Raw genomic sequence first — 22,960 nt, forward strand, 5'->3', positions numbered from 1 at the left:
AGAATAAAGAGGATGGAGATTTGACCTTATTGCTTTACATCAGTGAGGAACTTGTGGAATCCGCTGTGGTGGATGTTTATGTTAACTTTTATGTAGTTACGTGTCTTATTGCTTTTTTTTTTATATGGCTGTATGGTAATTCGAATTTCACTGTACCTTAATTGATACATGTGACAATAAACTGTCCTTGAAACCTTGAATATCACCCAATTTATGGTGTAAATATTCCCGCAACCAACTCATTGAAAACCTTGACAATTACTGTAATACTGCTGAAACTGTGCACAATCAGAAAATAAATAAAAACACAGAATAAGAAATAACACAAATTAAACATTTGAGTAACCCCAAGCTGTGCTCTGATATTCTATTCTAAGTGATGAGGGCAATCCGCTCTATTCTTGGGATATAGAATCTCATTAAATAGGTGCAGTTTTGTAAACTCTGCCAAATGCAGCCATTCACTACTCCATGTTAGCCACCGCTGTAAGCAATCCTCTGACAGGAGTTATCCCTCATCAAAATTTAGAGAGAGCATTTTCTGTTGCTATATGTGGAGACACAATGGATGAAAAATTAAAAGAGCTCTTGCTGGGACCACACACATAAAATTATGAGAAATGGCCACTGCTTTAAGGAGAAGCCTCCACCAGAGGTGCACGAATCAAAGGATACAGTTCAAATCCATTGCATGTTAGCAACTAAATACTAAATCCTTCGCCAGTAAGGGAAGAGTGTAATAAAAGCACAATATTATTAACAGCTGAACACAATTTGTCTGTGTAAATTAACATGTCAAATAACAATGTTTAATTGTGTGTGCCAACCTTACATTATTATGCTTGAACATATCGGGCAGCAAAAAAAGCTGAAATATCCAAAAAATAAGGTAAAGAGAGTCACGGTGCATTTACTGGAGACAAACACCCAAATTATATCACTCTTGGCTGCAGGCATTCACTTCCTGACTTACTCCTCATTGCCCATGCAATTTATTTCTGTGGTCCTTCTGAGATAAGTCATACTTCTTTACTAACTCCTTAGTTTTAGTTTAGTTTAGAGGTACAGTGTCGAAAAAGGCCCTTCGGCCCACCGTGTCCGTGCTAACCAACGATCACCCCATACCCCAAAGCTCTCTTACACACTAGGGACAATTTACATTTTTTCTGAAGCCAATTAACCTACAAATTCTGTACTTCTTTATGGGTGGAAACCGGAGCACCCAGAGAACACCCAATTGGTCATGGGAAGAATGTACAAACTTTGTACAGACAGCACCCATAGTCAGGATCAAACCCGGGTCTCTGGTGCTGTAAGGCAGCAACTCTACTGCTGTGCCACCATGCCACCCCTTTGAAGAGTTTGTGCCCCATAAAATAAATATTGATATAATTGATATAATTTAATTGCCACACAACCAAGGTCGGTGGTATTTGGGTTGCCAGCAGCGGTACAGTAATAAAGAATACAACCACAATAAAAAATTTACACAAACATCCACCACAGCATTCATCACTGTGGTGGAAGGCACAGAGCTTGGCCAGTCCTCCTCCATTTTCCCCCGTGGTCGGGACCTCCACCCTCCACAGCCGTTGCTGCGGGCGTCCAGATGGTAAGGGACAAAGTCAAAGTCAAGGTGAGTCCAGGATTGGCTCTTCCCAACCAGAGACCGCGGCTTCAGGCTGGTGTAGGCCGCAGGCCGGCGGTCAAAGTTTTAAAGTACCTGCCGTGCCGCAGCCGGAAGCACCGCAGTCTGCAGGGCCGGCGGTCGAAGCTCCCCTCCAGGGGTGATGGTAAGTCCATACCGCGCCTGCGGTAGAAGACGGCCGCGGGCCGGCGGTGGAAGCTTCTTCTTCCACCCGGGTCCCCAACGTGAGATCCCGGGCTGTAGACGCCGCACCAGCTGGAGTTCTGCAGACCGCGGCTTCAGGCTGCCGGCTGCCGCGGGCCAGCGTAACGGAGCGCTCCCCTCCAGCGAGGTCTCACCCGCTCCGCGCCGAGAGTCCACGCTGCGCCCGCCGCTGAAGCTCCGGGCGCGTCTCCGGGAAAGTCCGCGCTGATCCTGCTGTTAGGCCACGGGGGAGGCGACCTGAAAAAGTCGCCTCTCCATGGAAGAGGCGGCCAAAACGGTTTCCCCCTTACCCCCCCACACCACCCCCCACACATAACACACAAAGAAACATTAAACACAGACTTTTAAACATACTAAAAAAATAAAAAAAAATTGAAAAAAGACGGACACGCTGCCGACAGGCTGCTGCCAGTGCAGCGCCCCCTACCGAGAAATATGGAGCCCAATCTCTCAGGTTTTGAGTTATGCTTGTTGAATCAAGTTACTTTTGCCCTTACTTGCACCAGTTCTACCTCCCCTTGAAGAAGTCCAGGGTAGGCTCTAAGAAACACCGACTGGTTACAGAGTGGTGCAAACCACTATTAAAATTGAAACCCCTGGCTGAAGTCCTAATTAATTTAACAACTTGATTGGCAATGGCTGAATGCTACAAGCACATTCAGGAGGAGGCATCACAAATCACACCCACAGCAAGCATTCGTTGGATGAGGTTTAGTTTAAGTATGCAGTCCCTGTGGTTCCCAATTCTGCACTGGACCGCTTGGACAATAAGATCATGTATGTCAGGCTGTTGTTCATCCTTTAGTACAAACCTTCTTAATCAGGTGTTTTGTAATTATAAAAAGGCTTGTAATCTAGCCGTTGAAATGTTACAAATTGATTCTGCAATTCAGCAACATTAGAAATGACGTTAAATCCCTGTCTCATGGTGCGAGTCGACCCACGAGTGACCCCGAGTTTAAAATAAATCACGTACAATTAACGTAGCAGGAACGCGGAACTCGTGGACGCAACTTAGCGACTCGTAGCGCTAACGGCAGGTTCCCGGGAAATTTGTTAACTCTTGAAAAACTTTCAACATGATGAAAAATTTCCACGAGTCAAATTTACTCTTGAAGTTAAAATTTGAAACATTTAAACTCGTTGTAAGAACGTAGTAGCCCGTGAGTTTACCGTAGTGACTCGTGAGTAACTCATGGGTTTGGCCTGAGTGCCAGAAGTGAAATGTTGAAGATTAGTCAGATCTTAATGGAACATTTTCAGTGAAGGAGCAAAAAGCACTCACCGGGGATCTGAGAAACAGTGGCAAAAAGAATGAACCATGCAGTGTGGGGAAAGCCGCATTGCAAGAGTTAATTAGTTCCCTTCAGAACTTTAACTTTTCACATTGAAACGGTGCCATGAATCCTTGTTAGATTAATGGACTTTTTATGGAGAAGCAGATATATGGGACAGGTGTCCCATCTCAGGATTTATATCCGACAAATTTTATGCATTTATACAGGGGATTTTCTCAGGCATCACTTTCCACCCAGTCTGTCCACGTTAAGGAGGCTTTCAGTTGTGAGCCAAGACTGTAGCCACTTGTGAAGTACACTTGATGCCCTGATGGTGAATCATTTCCTTTCAAGTGACAAGGTGCCTCCTAGCTTTTCAAGGTGTGTAGGATATCTGTTGGTTCACACATCACCCAGCCTGCAGTCCTAGCCCACCATAGTTCCAGGGAGGTCCCATGAAGCCGGCTGGCTGGTCTGTCTTGTGTTCGCAAACCCATTGCATGCAGCACCAGAAATTACTGCCGGGGTCCACTCCACTTGGTTTCCTCAAGTAACCAGTAAATTACTATTAAACCTTGACATGCTTTACATAGTGACATATTCTAACATCCAGGCAAATTGTGAAGATTGTGTAATGAAACAAATAATTGAACTACCACAGGTACAAGACCCATTAACCAAACAGTGCTTCGGCAGTGAAATACAAGAAGGGTTGATAAACAATAATTTTCAAAGTGATTTCTTCCAAAAGAAGCCATCAAGAAATAATGCGAGGGAAAGAAGGGGTGGGAGGATGGGGTGGGGGGAGAAGGGGAAGGGTACATGGGTGAGCTGCACACTTTCCCGAGATCGTTCTTCAGGCCAGGTCTTTTTATAGTGAAAAAAAAACTGCATGACATCACTATCACCATGTGATGATTTTTCCACACGTCGTTGTTGGCTCAAGAGTAACTCGGGAGAGGAACTTGGTAACTCGGGAGAGGAACTTGGAACATCACAGAAATGAGAAGTAAGCAGCAAACTTAGACATACCCGTGGGAACTCGGTTAAACTCTTGAACATAAACTTGGAATCTCGTACACAACCACGAGTCTGATTTTTTCTTTCACACGGGGTCATTCGCGGGTGGACTCGCACTGTGAGACAGGCTTTAAGGAATGGCAGAAAACACCAAGAGTTCAGGCTCAAGAATGTTTAATTGTCACATGTATGGCAATGGCTAACAACCCTGCTGTATTAATATTGATTTCTCTAATTTCAAGAAACGCTTGCATTCCCTCTCTCTCCGTCCCTCCCCCATCATACTCATCCAATTAGCTTCACTGCCATCCTCCTTAATTTCATTGTCTGTATCCACTCGTTATTACCTTTTCTACAACCAACAATGGAACATTGTGGGCTCCACCTTTCCCCGATCATTGTTCCTGGCTTTGATTCTCTTTGTTTCTCTGCCACAGAATGCAGTTGAGGCCAGTTCATTGGCTATATTTAAGAGGGAGTTAGATGTGGCCCTTGTGGCTAAGGGGATCAGGGGGTATGGAGAGAAAGCAGATACAGGATACTGAGTTGGATGATCAGCCATGATCATATTGAATGGCGGTGCAGGCTCGAAGGGCCGAATGGCCTACTCCTGCACCTATTCTCTATGTTTCTATGTTTACATACTCTTCATTCATTTGTTATTTGTATCTTCCTATACCTCTAATTTCCTCTCCCCTGACTCTCAGTCAGAAGAAGGGTCGTGACCTGAAACGTCACCTATTCATTTTCTCCAGAGATGCTGCGTGCCCGTTGAGTTACTCCAGCATTTTGTGTCTACCTTCCATGTAAACCTGCATCTGCAGTTACTTCCTACACAGCATGCCCTCTAGTGTACACCTGTAGAACTGTGTTGGACTATTCAGTGACATACACATCTCCTCAATCTTTGAAGGAAGTAGACGTGTCGATGGGCTTTTTTTTCTGATTGCATCAATGTGCTGGGCCCAGGACAGATCTTCAGAGATTTCCAGGCCTAGGAAATTGAAGTTGTTGACTCTCTGTCTCTGGATCCTTGGCTTTACCCTTCTAAAGTCAACAATCAGCAGTGATTTTGCAAGACTGTTGTTCTAGCACAATTCAATTAGATCGTCAATCTCCCTCCTGTATTCTGACATTACCTGGTGCTTGTCCAACAATGGTGGTGTTGACAGCCAATTTATAATTAGCGATGGGGCTTTGCCTGGTTGCAGGGTATAGAGTGAGCAGAGCAGGAGATATGGAATCAAGGGATATGGGGAGAAGGCAGGCATTGATTGGGGATGATCAGCCATGATAACAATGAATGGCGGTGCTGGGTCGAAGGGCCAAATTGCCTCCTCCTGCACCTATTTTCTATGTTTCTATGTTTCTTTAAACTATAAAGAGTTAAAATTTGAAGGTAGTATTGCTTCTTTGGCTCATGAACTACCAATTATAATGTAGAAACCCTTTCCAGTTCAGGGCATTGCTCATCCTTTTGCACAAAAACTCTAAGGTTAGAATTGGTTATTACATCAAGTATTACTTCAGAGCTATGGCTTTACATAAAATAAATTAAGATTCTTTAATCTAAATCCTAGAGGACATGTTTCCAGACAGGTTTTCCATAATTTGTCATAAATTACACATCTCAATGAGCCTTTAATTTTTGAAATGAAAACTATTGCACTGCTGGCTGAGTATGCTTTTGTAAAGCTGCAGTTCTGACTTCTCGTGACAGCATATCAAGAGGGATCTGAACTACAATTCCCAAAGACTAGGAATATGGTCCATTTAACTTTGTAACGACTAACTGGCAACAGCAAAAACAAACTGTTCCAATTATTTCAGTAGAAATGTGTAGGGAAGAACTGCAGATGCTGGTTTAAATCGAAGGTAGACACAAAATGCTGGAGTAACTCAGCGTAACAGGCGGAATCTCTGGAGAGAAGGAATTCTTTCTCTCCAGAGATGCTGAGTTACTCCAGCATGTTGTGTCGATCTTCACTATATAATTTACATTATGCCTAAAATGGTCTTTTATGTAAATAACTAAAATCAGATAAGGTGGGAATGTGCTCATTAAGTTAATAAGTAAATCAGTGTGAATCAAAGGAAAAATAGACCTTTCCAAAAATGTTCAGAAAGCAATAGATTGAAAAATAGAAACTATGTTACACTGATAATTAGAAGGGTAAATTTCAACCTGTAAAAAGTAAATTAAGCCATAATCATTATTTTGTATCTCATTGGTAAAAGTTATGTCAGTAAAGATTTCAGAGAGTAACTCGCATCCTAACTCTACAAAGCCTGCCCAACATCTAGAAGGCTCGTCATGAGAATGGATGAGTGCAGCATCAGCAACTCTCAAGAAGTTCATCACTATTTAGGACATGGCAGCCCCCTCGTTTGGTTACATCCAAAACCATTAATTCACTCCACCATCAATGTAAAGTTTTTTTTTTGGGGGGGGGTTTTATTAAAGCAATTGTACAAGGATAAAACATTCGGCATCTACAATTATACAATTATTGTACCGCATTTTTAACCTTATAACCTTTTTTTTTTTAAGGAAAAAAAGGAAACAATAAAAAAAGGGAAAGCAAGAAAAGAAGAAAGGAAAAAATGAAGGGATAAAATAGAAAAGAACGAGAAAAAGGCCCCTAAGTTACCAAAGCAGTGCAGCAGAGAGAAAGAGGAATAAGAAAAGATTGAGATATACCTTGCCCCTTCACCCTTCGTAGCATCGGATTTAAATTTAAATTTGTGTTTCACCATACTATTGCTGTAAAAATTCAGTGAAGGGTATCCATGTCTTAAGAAATTCATCTGGTTTTTCTGCCAAGACAAGCCTAATGTTTTCCAAGTGTAGTGTCTTGGACATATCTGTAATCCACATCTTCACTGTGGGTTCTGTTGTCTGTTTCCAAAATTTAAGTATTAATTTTTCGCCATTATTAGGCCGTAGTTGAGGAAATGTCTTTGAAATATCGTTAGCTCAGAACAGGCCTCTGACATATCTAATATGATCAGTTTTATATCTGGGTCCAATTTAGTTTTAACTATTTTGGAAAATATATCAAATATTCCCCTCCAGAAATTTTGTAACTTTGTGCAGGAAGCAAAAGACTGGGTTATGGTTGCTTCTTGAAGGAGACATTTATCACAAATAGGAAACATTTGGGAAGATCTTGTTCAATTTAGACTTTGAGTAATAAAGTCTGTGCAGTATTTTAAATTGTATCAGGGAGTGCCTAACATTAAGAGAGCAGTAATGTATATAAAAGGCTTTCCTCCCAACTATCCTTTGAGATTGATAAGCCCATTTCATCTTCCCATGCTTGCCTAATTATTTCAGAAGGTGGGATATGTGCAGTTAAAAGGGTATTGTAAATATTGGATATTAACTTACTTGTATTCACCTTTCTATTCATGCATTCGTCTAATATATCTGGGCCCATAGAATGACAGTCTTGCGTGTGTGTTTTCATATAGTCTCGGATTTGAAGATATCTAAAAAAATTACTAGCTTTCATATGATATTTCTCCTGTAATTCTTGAAACGAGAGGAAGATCCCCTTGTCGTAAAGATCTCCCAGCATTTTAATTCCTGAGTTTTTCCATTGTGCAAATGCCTTGTCTAAAGTAGACGGTTTAAACGAGGGATTGTTGGCGATTGGTAAAAGGAGAGAGAAATTTCTCAATTTGAGAGTTGATTTCAACTGTTTCCAAATTCGTAGGGTGCTATGAATTATCGGATTATTCTCATACGTTAATTTATTCAGATGTATTGGAGAAAGAAGAATCGCGCCTATATTGAAAGGTGAACAATCTTCCCGCTCCATTTTTAACCAGTTTACTTGTTGACATGTATCATCCATCCAGTAGATTAAATTTTTAATATTAGTTGCCCAGTAATAGAAAAGAAAATTGGGGAGAGCCAATCCACCGTTTTCTTTAGGTTTACATAAATGTTGTTTATAAATTCTATGAGTTTATTTTTGGAACAACAGGAGCCTGCTCTGAGCTATCAATATTTCATAGACGTTTCCTCAATTATGGCCTGATAATGGCAAAAAAACTTATACTTAAATTTTGGGAAAATGCATCCACCCCAATTCTTAAAATGTGGATCACAAGCATGTCTGAGACACTACATCTTGAAGATATGAGACTCGACTTAGCAGGAAAATCAGATCAATTTTTAAAGATATGGTCTCCTTTCATTGATTCATTACAAGTATAGTATGGTGCAACACAACTTCAGAATTAAACCGATTTACGGACAGGGTGATGGATGTGGCGAGAAATGAAGCAGGTATATCAACACGTAATGGTCCGTTTTTTCCTTTTCCTTTATTATTTTTTGTTTTTGTCTTTTTATTCTTCTATAGGCTTTTACTTATTCACTCCTGGACTGCACTATTGGTTGTCTAGGGGTTTACACATTCACTATTTCTTTCACTTTCTCTCTTTTACTAGAATGTTGCCTGGGTTTCAGCAACTAAGTTACAGAGAAAGGTTGAACAAGTTAGGGCTTTATTCTTTGGAGCGCAGAAGGTTAAGGGGGGACTTGATAGAGGTTTTTAAAATGATGAGAGGGATAGACAGAGTTGACGTGGAAAAGCTTTTCCCAATGAGAGTAGGGAAGATTCAAACAAGGGGACATGACTTGAGAATTAAGGGACTGAAGTTTAGGGGTAACATGAGGGGGAACTTCTTTACTCAGAGAGTGGTAGCTGTGTGGAATGAGCTTCCAGTGAAGGTGGTGGAGGCAGGTTCGTTTTTATCATTTAAAAATAAATTGGATAGTTATATGGATGGGAAAGGAATGGAGGGTTATGGTCTGAACGCAGGTATATGGGACTAGGGGAGATTATGTGTTCGGCACGGACTAGAAGGGTCGAGATGGCTTGTTTCCGTGCTGTAATTGTTATATGGTTATATGGTTATATGGTTATCACTCTTTCTCTCTTGTTCTACTTCTTTTTTGTTAAATTTAAAATGGAAGATATACATTAAATGTATTTTGTCATATGCCGCGGTTTATACTACTGTACACTGCTTCTAATAAAAATATTAATAAAAAATAAAAAATAAAAATAAATAAATTCTATGAGTTTTATAATCCCAGATAAAGTTTGTAATCACAGTCAAGTTTTTTTTAAAAGCCTTTAGGGAGATAAATCGGTATTGATTGAAATAGGTAAAGGAGTTGTGGAAGGAAAATCATCTTTATAGCATTTACTCTACTTATAAGGGAAATAGGAAGTGTTTTCCAAAATTGAATAAGGGCATTTAATTTAGTCATTAATGGAGGAAAATTTGCTTGGAATAGAGGTATATTTTCTAGTCGCCTAAACGCCAAGGTATTTAAATTTTTCAGTGGCAATTCTAAAGGGAAATTTTAGGAGATGTGAAGGGTCTTGAGCTTTTATTGGCATGATTTCACTTTTATTCCATTTTATTCTATACCCTGAGAAGGAACCAAATTGTTCTAATGAGGTTTATATATTTGGGATACTGACTTGAGAGTTGGTAATACATAAAAGTACATCGTCTGCATATAACAAAATCTTGTTGGTGGTATGTTTAGTGTTATAACCATGAATGCCCGGATGTACTCTTATATTTTCAGCTAAGGGTTCTATGGCAAGGGCAAATAACATTGGTGAAAGAGCACATCCTTGTCTATTGCCCCTGAATAATTGAAATTTAGGTGACAGAGTTTGATTAGTCAGTATTCTGGCAGTCGGATTGTTATATAACAACTTTATCCATGAGATAAAAATTTCTCCAAGTTGGAATTTTTTGCAATACTGTAAAGAAATATTCCCATTCTACTTGGTCAAATTCTTTTTCTGTGTCTAAAGAAATAATTGATAAATCTTCATTTATCGTTCTGTGTGAATACATTATATTAAACAAACGTCTCAGGTTATTAAATGAATGTCGTTGAGGTATAAACCCAGTTTGGTCTGAGTGTATTAGTTTACTAATGTACGAACTTAGTCTTCTTGCCAAAGTTTTAGCTAATATTTTCTGATCGGTATTTAGAAGAGCTATTGCTCTGTATGATCCTGTAAATGTAAAGTAGCACTAGTTTCCATCGTCTATAGGATGCACTGCTGCAATTCATTAAAACTCTTGACACAACATATTCCAAACCAATGACCTCTACCAGTTGGAAGGACAAAGGCAGTAAAAACGTGCGAGGACTATGAACTGAAAGTTGCCCTCCAGGCCACACAGCACACTGACTTGGAAATATATCACCATTCCTTCACTATCAAAATCATGGAACTCTCTCTTGAACAACTTTGTGAGTATACACACACCCAAAGGATTGCAACAGTTCAAGGCAGCAATTCACCACATTTTACTGTTGTCCATAATTCTGCAAGTGGTTCAAGCCCAATTGTCTACGGAACTGATACGCTACAATGGCGAGAACAATATTCTGCACTCTGAATCTTCCCCTATGCTCTTACTGTTCTACCTGAGTTTGACGATTCTTTTTCTGGATAGTATTACCGGATTTGCCTGGATAGCTTGCAGTCAGTGGAACAAATATACATGATTACAATAAAGCTATCCACAGTGTACCAATGCAGGATAAATGGAATAATGTTTAGTGTTGGAGTAGAGGTTTAAAAGAGTGGAGCGATTGTAATGAATGACAGCAGATCCACTTCTGGGACAAGCACACAGAGAATCGCCAGGCTTAGGCATTATCTTTTTATGTGTTGATTTTCACTGTACCTCTGTACATGTGACAATAATAAATGTAAATCTAATTATGAATTGGAAATTAAATGTTTCTAAATGCTCAGCCTATGAGGCCCACATCCCATGAATGAATAAAAGAAAACCATAATGAGGATAAAAAGACCAACCAAAATATTTCATAAATGTCATTGAAATAGTTAAGGATAAAGTTTTAAAAGTTCTTAGTGTCTAAATGGATTCCACACTCATAAAGCCAACTGATGCAGAGCAACAATACAATGTTGAATGCAAAACTATAGAAGTCAGAAAAAAAGTCATTCTCATGCTGTATGACTGGTCAAACTACATTTTAAAAGTGAGTGTTTCTGGTCATCTTGATATGATACAATATGATACGATAGAACGTTATTTATCCCAGCCAGGAAATTGGTCTGCAGCAGTTCTATCGTAAAATGCAAGAAACATGAAACATTAAAGTGACGAATGGAAAGGATTGAAAACACATTTAGGGTGGCACAGTGGTAGATGGAAAGATTGTGCAAAGATGTGCAAAGATTGGGGGGGGAGTCAGTCTACCCCACGACAGAAGGGGAAGGAGTTGTACAGTTTGATAGCCACAGGTTCTCCTGTGGTGTTCTGTCCTGCATCTTGGTGGAACCAATCCATTGCTGAAAGTGCTCCTCAGGTTGACCAGTGTGTCATGGAGGGGATGAGCTATATTGCCCAAGATGCTCCGCAGTTTGAATAGCTTCCTGCCCTCCAAGCCCACCTCCCATGAATCCAACTCCGCACCCATGATGGAGTTGGAGATGGAGCCAGCCTTCCTGATAAGCTTGTTAATCATAACATTTTTATATAATTCTATAATGTTGTGTTTATTTTATTTATGTGCTCAACTCAAATTACACTGGGACGGCTGGAACGGCCGATTCCCTACCGGAGTCCGTGGCATTCCGAAGCCGACAGGGCCGCGTCGGTTGGTGCTCCGAGGCTCCCGATGTTAAAGTCGGCGCCGCAGCCCGCGGCTGGCCGCTCCACAGTCCCACAGCTCGACGGTGTTGATCACGGCGGTCTCAGCATACCGGCGCTCCAGCGCGGCGACCCAGGCAAGGCATCGCCCGCTCCGCTCCGCGATAGCGCTCCAGCGCTGTGCCGCCACCGAAGCTGAAGGTGCTGGGCGGTCCCCGCCAGGAAAACGCCGTTCCACTCCCGCTGGTAGGCCGCAAGGACGGGTCGACGGAGCAGCCCGGGGAAAAAGCTGCCTCACCGACCAGGTAGGGACCTAGAAAATAGTTTCCCCCTTCCCCCCCACATAAAAAAGTCAAATTTCCCAACAAACATAGGACAAAATTCACTAAAAACTAATAAAAAAAAGTGAATTGAAGGGACAGCTGCTGGTTAGCAGCCGTTCCCCAGGATGGCTCCTCCTCCAGAGATGTAAATGTTACTGTTGTCCATAATTCTGCTAGAGGTCACAGAGATGGAGGTGTCCATGTGATGTGTTCAATAACATTTTTGACATTTATATAGTGTCTGGCTTATTATTGTAAAGTAGACCTGCATGTAGCTCAATTTACAACAAGTTATAGTAAGACATCGTGGCTGCATAAGGAAAAGTCTTTGTGCTTTAACAAAGGAGCCAAATGAACTGAATTCCAGCAACTAATGGTTCATAGGGAGAAAGATTACAGTCACCACTTTAAACAGGAAAGCACATATAATAGTATCTTTGGGCATGACAAAGTCCAGCGAGTAATTTGCGGATGGTATATGGGCTGGCCATAGTTCAATGAAAGGAGGCATTTACAAATATCTGTATTACAATTGTGCTGTTTCAGTAAGTTTCCATAAATATACGTTAATCAACAATGTGCCTTCCTGTTTCACCCATGAATGAAGAGCATTGTATTTGTCCTGTCTAATTTTATTTCTGTGCTTGACAAGGCACAATTAGGGTGCAGCAGGTGACATCAAAATCCATAGATTCTCAAAGGAAAAAAAATCAACTAGGACTCAAATTTCAATATTCCATGCTGGGTTTGTGCTCATATAGACATTGAATTAAAAATTGAATTAGGCTCATCTGCTCTAAGCTACTCACAGTAGAGTAACCTGCCAAACTCACAGCCCAAATTCTGATGAGGAACAGCCAGTCAGATGAGCAGCCCAGTGCTAAACTAGCATTTTCAATCTTGTTATGTTGATAACAAGACAGGAATATAATAAAAAATTAACAGGATATTAGGCATGTGTAGGTTATTAAGGATTAATTTAATAATTAAAACTTAGTAAGATCAAGAATGCTAATCATGTTAAATAATTGAATATAAAGGCAAAAATGCATTGCTCTGGAAACAATGCAGCAAAATGCAAATTCAGTTAGAAATTACAACTGCTTTTAGAATCCACTAAGTACTGTTAAAATTAAAAACATAGGAGTGATGGGTTTAAATAATTGGCCTGGCCTGCTTCTTACACGACAGAGACATAAAATATGGAGCTATTAACAAGATAAGAGATCTTTAAATGACATTCCAGCCTCGGGAAAGATGCAGTTAACAAGATCATAGATTCCCACGGTGTGCATTTCATTCTTCTGCCATAAAGTAATTAACATGCATGGCACAGAGAAAGGGTAAATATGTCTGCAAGAAAACCCACAGAAAGAGCTGATTAGAGAGAAATGTATAGGAAGATGAGTCCAAATATACAGAAGGTCACCTCAACTCAGGAATTAAGGGATCGCAAACTGCTAGGACTAAGGGATGTCTGAAATGTCTGTATAAACAGTCACAAGAAATTGTTTCTAAGATTGGTTCTGTTCAACATGAACATTTGCTATGAGAGTTGAATTGCAAAGTCTGAAAGTGCAGAAAGGCAAAGGGAATTGAAAGCAGCTTTTTAATTAAGCAAGCATGAATTAAGGCTTTTGACAGGTTAGTGTCTTCTGCTCTGCACTCAAAGATGAGAAAAGGTTTAGGATTAGGTTTAGATTATTATTGTCATGTGTACCGAGCTACAGTATAAAGCTTTGTTTTGCATGCTATCCAAACAGATCAGATATACCATGCATAAAAACAACCAAGGCAAACTCAAGTACAATAAATAAAGGAAAGGGGAAGATAAAGCGTGCAGAGTATAGTTCTCAGCATTTGTAACACATTAGTAGCATAGATGGTCCATATACATAATGAGGTAGAGGCAAATTGGACTGGACCCTAGTTTATAGGATCTTCAGAAACCTGATAACCGAGTGGAAGGTGCTGTTTTCAAATCTAGTGGTGCGCGTTTCAAGTTTTTTTACCTTCTGCCAGAGCAGGGGGAAGAAGGAATGAGTGAGGTGGGACAAGTATTTGATTATGTTGGCTGTTTTCTGAGACACAGTGAAATGTAGATGGTGTTAATGGTGGGAGGTCTGCTCTGTGTGATGGACTGGGCTAAATCTACAACTCTCTACAATTTCTTGCGGTTTCGGGCAGAGATGTTCCCAAACTAAGCTGTGATGGAACCTGATAGTATGCTTTCTATGGTGCATCTGTAGAGGTTTGTTAGTCACTGGAAACATGCTTTGTTCCCTCAGGAAGTAGAAGTGTTGGTGTGCCTTCTTGGCTGTTGCATCAATGTGGATAGAAACATAGAAAATAGGTGCAGGAGTAGGCCATTCGGCCCTTCGAGCCTGCACCGCCATTCAATATGATCATGGCTGATCATTCAACTCAGTATCCTGGACCTGCCTTCTCTTCATACCCCCTGATCCCTTTAGCCACAAGGGCCACATCTAACTCCCTCTTAAATATAGCCAATGAACTGGCCTCAACTACCTTCTGTGGCAGGGAGTTCCGGAGATTCACCACTCTCTGTGTGAAAACTAGTGAACTGCAACTTTTAAATGGATGTAGGTATGTCCCAACAGCAGTGCAGGGGACCTTTGTGAATTCAGACCTGAGATAAAATTAACGGTAGTCAATGAAAAGAGGTTTTGGAAGGCATGCAGAATGAAAACTTGGTCTGATTTGATCTGGTGGTGTTGCACTTGTTTGGATTAGATATCTGTTTTAGTTAATGCTCATGTTATAGCTAAATAAATTGATATATTTTCATCACCACACTGGTTTACATTACGAATCTTTTTTAAATCTAACACTAGTTCTAATGTCCAATAAGCAAGTATGTTATCTATCAGGAAGTGAAAGAAAAAAGAAAAGCACCCAGGGTTTGTTTAGGTATTGAGACCTAATGGTCCAATCATAATTATTTTATTTCAGAACTTTAACAACTGCTATATTCTGTTTCTCATAATTTCAGCATTTTAAAAATGAAACCTCTTTGATTCTGCTTTTATTTTCACCTCTTCCAGACAGATTAGTTCCCATCAACAAGACCCCACCATCCTTTCAAAAAAGACACCAAACTGTGTCATCCATTTTCTCTCAGTCTCCCTTAGTTTTCCCCTACCCCATCTTTACCTAAAACATGTCTACTATCTAATGTTTCCCAGCTCAGAGGCAAGGTCATAAACCTGAAATATTAATTGTATTTCCCCCTTACTTACTGAATACTTGCAGCATTTTTTTTAAATCTTAATTCATCAAAATTAGCCTATTCTCCAGTTTATCAAACAGGAGTAAGTTTCATCACAGAGTTTTGAATCAGAAGCTATTTACAAGTAGTAGCAATAGTATTCCCAGTAATTGTAAAGTCAACTGCATATCAATTGCATATCAAATAGTAATTAATATTGCTATTATTAGCAATAACACTTGTTATTCAGCATTGCTATACAGCAATCTGAAGTTATTTATCAATAACAGTCAACCATTGAATACTGGTTGAAACATTATGAGTTTTCAACCTTAATTATGCCAGAGTTACCAAGTTACCAAGTAACAGTTACCAAGGGCAAGATTTGGCTGTTAAGCCCCTGTCCCACTTAGGCAATTTTTTCGGCGACTACAGGCGACTAGGCTGTCGCCACATGGCCGCGGGGTGACACCTGTATGGTCGTGAGCAGTCTCCTCAAGTCGCCTAAAGAGTCGTAACGTTTTTCTGGTCGCCGCTGGATTTTGAAATGTTCAAAACTTTTTGGCGACTTTGACGTAGCTCGTCTTCTCCTGTCGTGGGTGCTGTTGTAGGTTGTCGCCAGGATGACGCAGGTTGTCGCCAGGTGACGTTGGTTGTCATCGGGTGCTGACTTCGGTGAATTCCATTGCCGACTACCTACATCAACCGGCGACAGGTGCCGGCGACTGAATTGTCTTCAGTTGTCTTCATTTGTCGGCGACACGGTCGTTGCTTCGGTTGTCACCCATGTGGTCATAGGTTGTCGTAGGTGTGGTCGTAGATGGACGTCCTAATGAGTCGCTGGTTGTCGGTAGCTTGCCGTAACTTGACGTCGACCAGGTGGTAGGTTGTCGTAGCTTGTTGTAGACAATATCGTGGGGGAGTCCAGTCGCCGCTTTTTCGGTGACCTGCGACGGCTGTGACAATCTGCAAAAAAAATTGCCTAAGTGGGACAGGCCCCTAAGTGTGTCAGCAACAGACCAATCCCTGATATAGCATCTTCATAACAAAGACCTGGTTCAAAACCGTAAAAAGTAATAAGATACATCCATCATGTGTGGAATCACAGGTGCACAGTCATGTGTGCTTTGATCTGATTCTCTTGTTCCGCTACATCTAAAATAATTGAACTATATCTGATAAAAAGTAAATGGCTCCAAATCTGAAGGAAGTGGTGTCACATCAGAAAAATGAACTAAAACTCTGCAGAAACCAGGAGATGAAACACACCTTTGCCTGCATCCCACATAATTGATACCTAACCTGATTGGGATGCAGCAATAAGATCACACCCTGACATCAGTCCATATGGTGTATATGTATATATAAATTTGTAATAGGATACTGATAGAATGTAAATATCCAATGCAATAGTTTGTGGTTCTCTATAGTTTGTTAATCATGCAAGCAGGGTGGTTTGATTCACTTTGAAGGTAGAAAGACCAAATTCTTTGATCCATTACTGTTCTTTAATCTCTTCACGAACAATTTTTCCATCATTTTCTCTCCCTTCATCCTCTCAATTTAGATCTTTTCCTGTCTCTAATAATGTTTGTGTATGTTCTAACGAAGCCTACAGGAAAAGTAGTTAAGCAACGATGGATGAACAGAGATGACTAGCTCTTCACACCGAAATCTAGAAATATTGCATCGTCCAAAGGGAAGAGAGAGCGAGAGCGAGAGCGAGAGAGAGGTGTATTGGTTTATTATTGTAATGTGTACTGAGATACAATGGAAAACTTTAATTTACTTGTTTGCCAGACAAATTATAGATGGGTTGCCACCCGAAACGTCACCTATTCCTTCTCTCCAGAGATGCTGCCTGTCCCGCTGAATTACTCAAGCAATGTGTGTCTATCTTCGGTGTAAACCAACACCTGCACTTTCTTCCTACTCAAATTATACCATACATGAGTACATCAGATCATGTTAAAGAGAAAATAATCATAGTGCAGAATATCATGATTGTAACATGGATTGTTCAGCAGGATCTCAACCCAGAATGTTGACCATCCCTTTATAACCATATAACCATATAACAATTTACAGCACGGAAACAGGACATCTCGACCCTTCTAGTCCGTGCCGAACACGTAATCTCCCCTAGTCCCATATACCTGCGCTCAGACCATAACCCTCCATTCCTTTCCCGTCCATATAACTATCCAATTTATTTTTAATTGATAAAAACGAACCTGCCTCCACCACCTTCACTGGAAGCTTTCCACACAGCCACCACTCTCTGAGTAAAGAAGTTCCCCCTCATGTTACCCCTAAACTTCAGTCCCTTCATTCTCAAGTCATGTCCCCTTGTTTGAAACTTCCCTACTCTCAGTGGGAAAAGCTTATCCACGTCAACTCTGTCGATCCCTCTCATCATTTTAAAGACCTCTATCAAGTCCCCCCTTAACCTTCTGCGCTCCAAAGAATAAAGCCCTAACTTGTTCAACCTTTCTCTGTAACTTAGTTGCTGAAACCCAGGCAGCATTCTAGTAAATCTCCTCTGTACTCTCTCTATTTTGTTGACCTCCTTCCTATAATTAGGCAACCAAAATTGTACACCATACTCCAGAATTGGCCTCACAATGCCTTGTACAATTTTAACATTACACCCCAACTTCTATACTCAATGCTCTGATTTATAAAGGCCAGCACACCAAAAGCTTTCTTTACCACCCTATCTACATGAGATTCCACTTTCAGGGAACTGTGCACAGTTATTCCCAGATCCCACTGTTCACCTACATTCTTCAATTCCCTACCATTTACCATGTACGTCCTATTTTGATTTGTCCTGCCAAGATGTAGCACCTCACACTTATCAGCATTAAACTCCATCTGCCATCTTTCAGCCCACTCTTCCAACTGGCATAAATCTCTCTGTAGACTTTGAAAATCTACTTCATTATCCACAACCCCACCTATCTTAGTATCATCTGCATACTTACTAATCCAATTTACCACACCATCATCCAGATTATGGATGTACATGACAAACAACAGTGGACCCAACACAGATCCCCGTGGCACCACACTCGTCACTGGCCTCCAACCTGACAAACAACCATCCACCATTACTCTCTGGCATCTCCCATTCAGCCACTGTTGAATCCATCTTGCTACTCCACCATTAATACCCAACCATTGAACCTTCTTAACCAACCTTCCATGAGGAACCTTGTCAAAGGCCTTACTGAAGTCCATATATACAACATCCACTGCTTTACCCTCATCAATTTCCCGAGTAACCTCTTCAAAAAATTCAAGAAGATTAGTCAAACATGACGTTCCAGGCACAAATCCATGTTGACTGTTCCTAATCAGACCCTGTTTATCCAGATGCTTATATATATTATCTCTAAGTATCCTTTCCATTAATTTGCCCACCACTGACGTCAAACTAACAGGTCTATAATTGCTAGGTTTACTCTTAGACCCCTTTTTAAACAATGGAACAACATGCGCAGTACGCCAATCCTCCGGCACTATTCCCGTTTCTAATGACATTTGAAATATTTCTGTCATAGCCCCTGCTATTTCTACACTAACTTCCCTCAATGTCCCAGGGAATATCCTGTCCGGACCTGGAGACTTATCCACTTTTATATTTCTCAAAAGTGTCAGTACTTCCTCTTCTTTGAATCTCATAGTTTCCATAGCTACTCTACTTGTTTCCCTTACCTCACATATTTCAATATCCTTCTCCTTGGTGAATACCGAAGAAAATAAATTGTTCAATATCTCCCCCATCTCTTTTGGCTCTGCAGATAGCTGTCCACTCTGACTCTCTAATGGACCAATTTTATCCCTCGTTATCCTTTTGCTATTAATATAGCTGTAGAAACCCTTTGGATTTACTTTCACCTTACTTGTCAAAGCAACCTCATATCTTCTTTTAGCTTTTCTAATTTCTTTCTTAAGATTATTTTTACATTCTTTATACTCCTCAAGCACCTCATTTACTCCATGCTGCCTATAATTATCGTAGATCTCTCTCTTTTTCCGAACCGTGTCCAATTTCCCTTGAAAACCATGGCTCTTTCCAATTTTTACTATTTCCTTTCAACCGAACAGGGACATAAAGATTCTGTACTCTTAAAATGTCACCTTTAAATGTCCTCCATTTCTCTTACACATCTTTCCCATAAAACAAACTGTCCCAATTTACTCCTTTTAAATCCTTTCGCATCTCCTCAAAGTTAGCCTTTCTCCAATCAAAAATCTCAACCCTAGGTCCAGTTCTGACCCTCTCCATAATTATATTGAAACTAATGGTTTGATCTCATATATATTGAATGACCTGATCAGTTCTTCCAGCAGTTTATTTTTTGGTCCAGATTTCAACATCAAGAGCCTCCTGTGTCTACTGCAGTTGTTGACTGCCTATAAACTAAATTATTCATAAAATTACACATTTACTTTAAACCCCCAACTCAAGATGTCTGTACCATTTGGAAAAATTCAAGTGCTGACACATCATTGTGCAAGGCGCAGAACGCCAGCCGTGTAATGTCTTTACCGCATTCCTCCTGTTCTTGCCTGCACTACTGCTGATGTTTACTTCTGTTTTCATTCAGATTTTTAGGAGCAGCTCATTTATTTTCATGGCATTGAAAAATAACACACCACCATAATATTTCATTCTGCCTCTATTTGTCCTTGAAAGAAGAAGAACAAGAAGAAGGAGAATAAGAAGAAGTAGAATGGATAAGTTTATTGACCAAGTATGTACACATACAAGGAATTTGCCTTGGTGCTCCTCTTGCAAGTAACAACATGACATACAGTAACAATTAAGAATGACACATAAAAAATTAAACATGCTTCAAAATATGAAGATCAATATTTGGCAATCTCAGTCTACTATATGTAGAGAGAGGATTCCAAGTGCATACAACTAATTTTTTATACCTCATTTAATCCTACTCTGTCTATATGTCCAGGTAAGTGCCATTTTATTAGGCACATGCCATGATTCAACCAAAAGTGACAAATTATTTTAAAAGTGCAATCATACCTGCAAAATATATTCTTGTTAGGTGTATTTTATCTAAATTGCCTAATAGATCATTAAATGTTGTTTGTGGCACACATTAAATGAAAATATAATGAACGGTAAACACTTAGGAAATATTAGGGAACAGAGAGATTTTTCTGTAGAAGTCTGTAGTCCTGGTTGCTGTATGTTAACACGGTGGCACAGCAGTAGAGTTGCTGCCTTACAATGACAGAGACACAGGTTCGATCTTGACTACGGCCGCTGTCTGGCCATGTGGGCTTTCTCTGGGTACTCAGTTTTCCTCAAACAATCCAAAGAGGTACAGGTTTGTAGATTAATTGGCTTTGTTAAAACTTGTAAATTGTCCCTAGTGTGTGGGACAGTGCTAGTGTATGGGGATCACTGGTCGGCGCAGACTCGGTGGTCCAAAGGGCCTGTTTCTGCACCATATCTCTAAACTAAAACTAAATTGAATTAAACTAAGTCTAAGGATCCATATATGAGGGTAACATCACATTTAGGGTAAGATGGAGAAAACAACATATGAGATACCTGCCTTCAGTAGCCAGGGCACAGAATATAAGAGCAGGGAGATTACAATACGACTTTAAAAAAACTAGTTAGACCACAGCTGGATAATTAAATACAGTTCTGGTCAACACACTAAAGGTTTGAATTGATTGCACCACAGAGGTACAGAGGAGAATGTTATTTATGAGGACACTCAGTGGCTTTAATTGCCTCTCTTAGAAATGAAGAGGCTAAGAGGGGAAATGATAGATGCACACAAAATTGAGGATTACAGGGTAGAGAAAAATGCCCCCATGGGAGAAATATCTAAATCTTGATATAGGTAATTTTGCTGTAACATTTATTTCCATGTCATGGATTGGATATAACAAATTATTAATTAGGGAACATTACTTGTATAATGCGTGATGACGGTTATAATGTGATTTTGATCAGAAATTAGAGATCCACTCAAAAGTTACTTTGGCAACTTACAAACCAAAAAACACTGTCCTTGATTTAAACAGTATGGGGGAAGAGGGGGGGAGGGGGTAGAGGTGGGGGGGCCTGTTCGATGTAATCTCCACGCAATAATCAGCCACCATTGTTTCTTAAGCATGAATTACCTTTGAAATTGATATGCTTCTACTGACACCTCTGCAACAAAATGTGTAGGAAAGAACTGCAGATGCTGGTTTATATTGAAGGTAGACACAAAATGCTGGAGTTACTCAGCGGGACAGGCAGCATCTCTGGAGAGAAGGAATGGGTGACGTTTCGGGTCGAGACCCCTCTTTAGAATGATGTCAGGGGACAGAGATAGAATGTAGTCTGAGACAGTAAGACTGGTGGGAGATCTGAGAAGGGGGAGGGGATGGAGAGAGAGGGAAACCAAAGGGCTCCCTCATTCAAAAGCTGCAAAGGTTTGTAGGTAAATTGGCTTGGTAAATGTAAAAATTGTCCCTAGTGGGTGTAGGATAGTGTTAAAGTGCCGAAGGGCATGTTTCTGTGCTGTATCTCTAAACTAAACTGCTCTTACAAGGTGATTTTCTGTAACGCAATGTTTCTAAAGAAAAAAGAATCTATTGTATTCTAGCAGAACTACGTGAACTAAGATTTAGGGCAACGGTAAGATGCTTAGAGAGTCTTTGTGAAAGGGCCTTTTCACCCAGAGAATGGCTGGAATTTGAAACGCACAGCTACAGTGGATGGTGGAAGCATGTTATAAGAATCTGGAAGAGCACTTGAATCACCAAGGCATAGAAGGCTATGGATCAAGTGCTGGTAAATGAGATTTGTATAAATTGGCATGGACATGGTGGGCCAAACAGCTTATGTCTGTGCTCTATGACTCTATATTTAGGAACTGGCATTGTATTCTATCAGGGAGCAATGTTAACATAATCTGCTTTATAGAGTTTAATGAGATCAACCACAAACTTTCATCCTCAGCCAATCCATTTAATTTTCTTGCATACTGATTATTGTTTAATTTTCTTTGTAGGCTCGAAGCACATTTCTAAGGATTTAAATTGTTCTTTTAAAGCATATTATTAAAGCATTTAGCATACATATTTATAATTTGTTTTGGAATTGATGATTCACTGTAAACGACTTAAACACTCGCAGTGATTAAAAACAACTTGTTCAGGCCCCTGCTTCTTCAGAGTTTATGACCTCCAATGAGAGTGATGGATTGCTGTTAATCTTAAAATACTCCAGGCCGTAATAACTACTGCTGTAGTAACAGACTTTACATTTGTTTTGGTCAAAGTGATGCCTGACATGCGAAAACCCATCAATATCCTTTAAATATCTTCAAACTAAACTACTTAGAGCAATGCAATACAATTTGATCTGTCAAATATTGGGTATGCATGCAATCCCTACAAAATCACCTTGGACTCAAAAGCCGGAATCATTTGATGCAAGATGGAACTGCCTGTATGCAGCCTATTGAATTTATTCAGCGAAACACACACTCGGGTAAACTCCTATTATTACTCCAGCTGGGAAAAACTCTTGCTAGTATTT

The 22,960-nt window shown here is 40.2% G+C and overlaps 1 protein-coding gene across 3 annotated transcripts in view; it reads right to left on the reverse strand.

Moving 5' to 3' along the window:
- The window catches only part of LOC116975511 (von Willebrand factor D and EGF domain-containing protein-like), a 244,904-nt gene that overhangs the window by 135,057 nt on the left and 86,887 nt on the right, over positions 1–22,960 (reverse strand). The window lies entirely within an intron of this gene.

Source organism: Amblyraja radiata, chromosome 7, assembly GCF_010909765.2.
Source record: "Amblyraja radiata isolate CabotCenter1 chromosome 7, sAmbRad1.1.pri, whole genome shotgun sequence".
NCBI lineage: Eukaryota > Metazoa > Chordata > Chondrichthyes > Rajiformes > Rajidae > Amblyraja > Amblyraja radiata.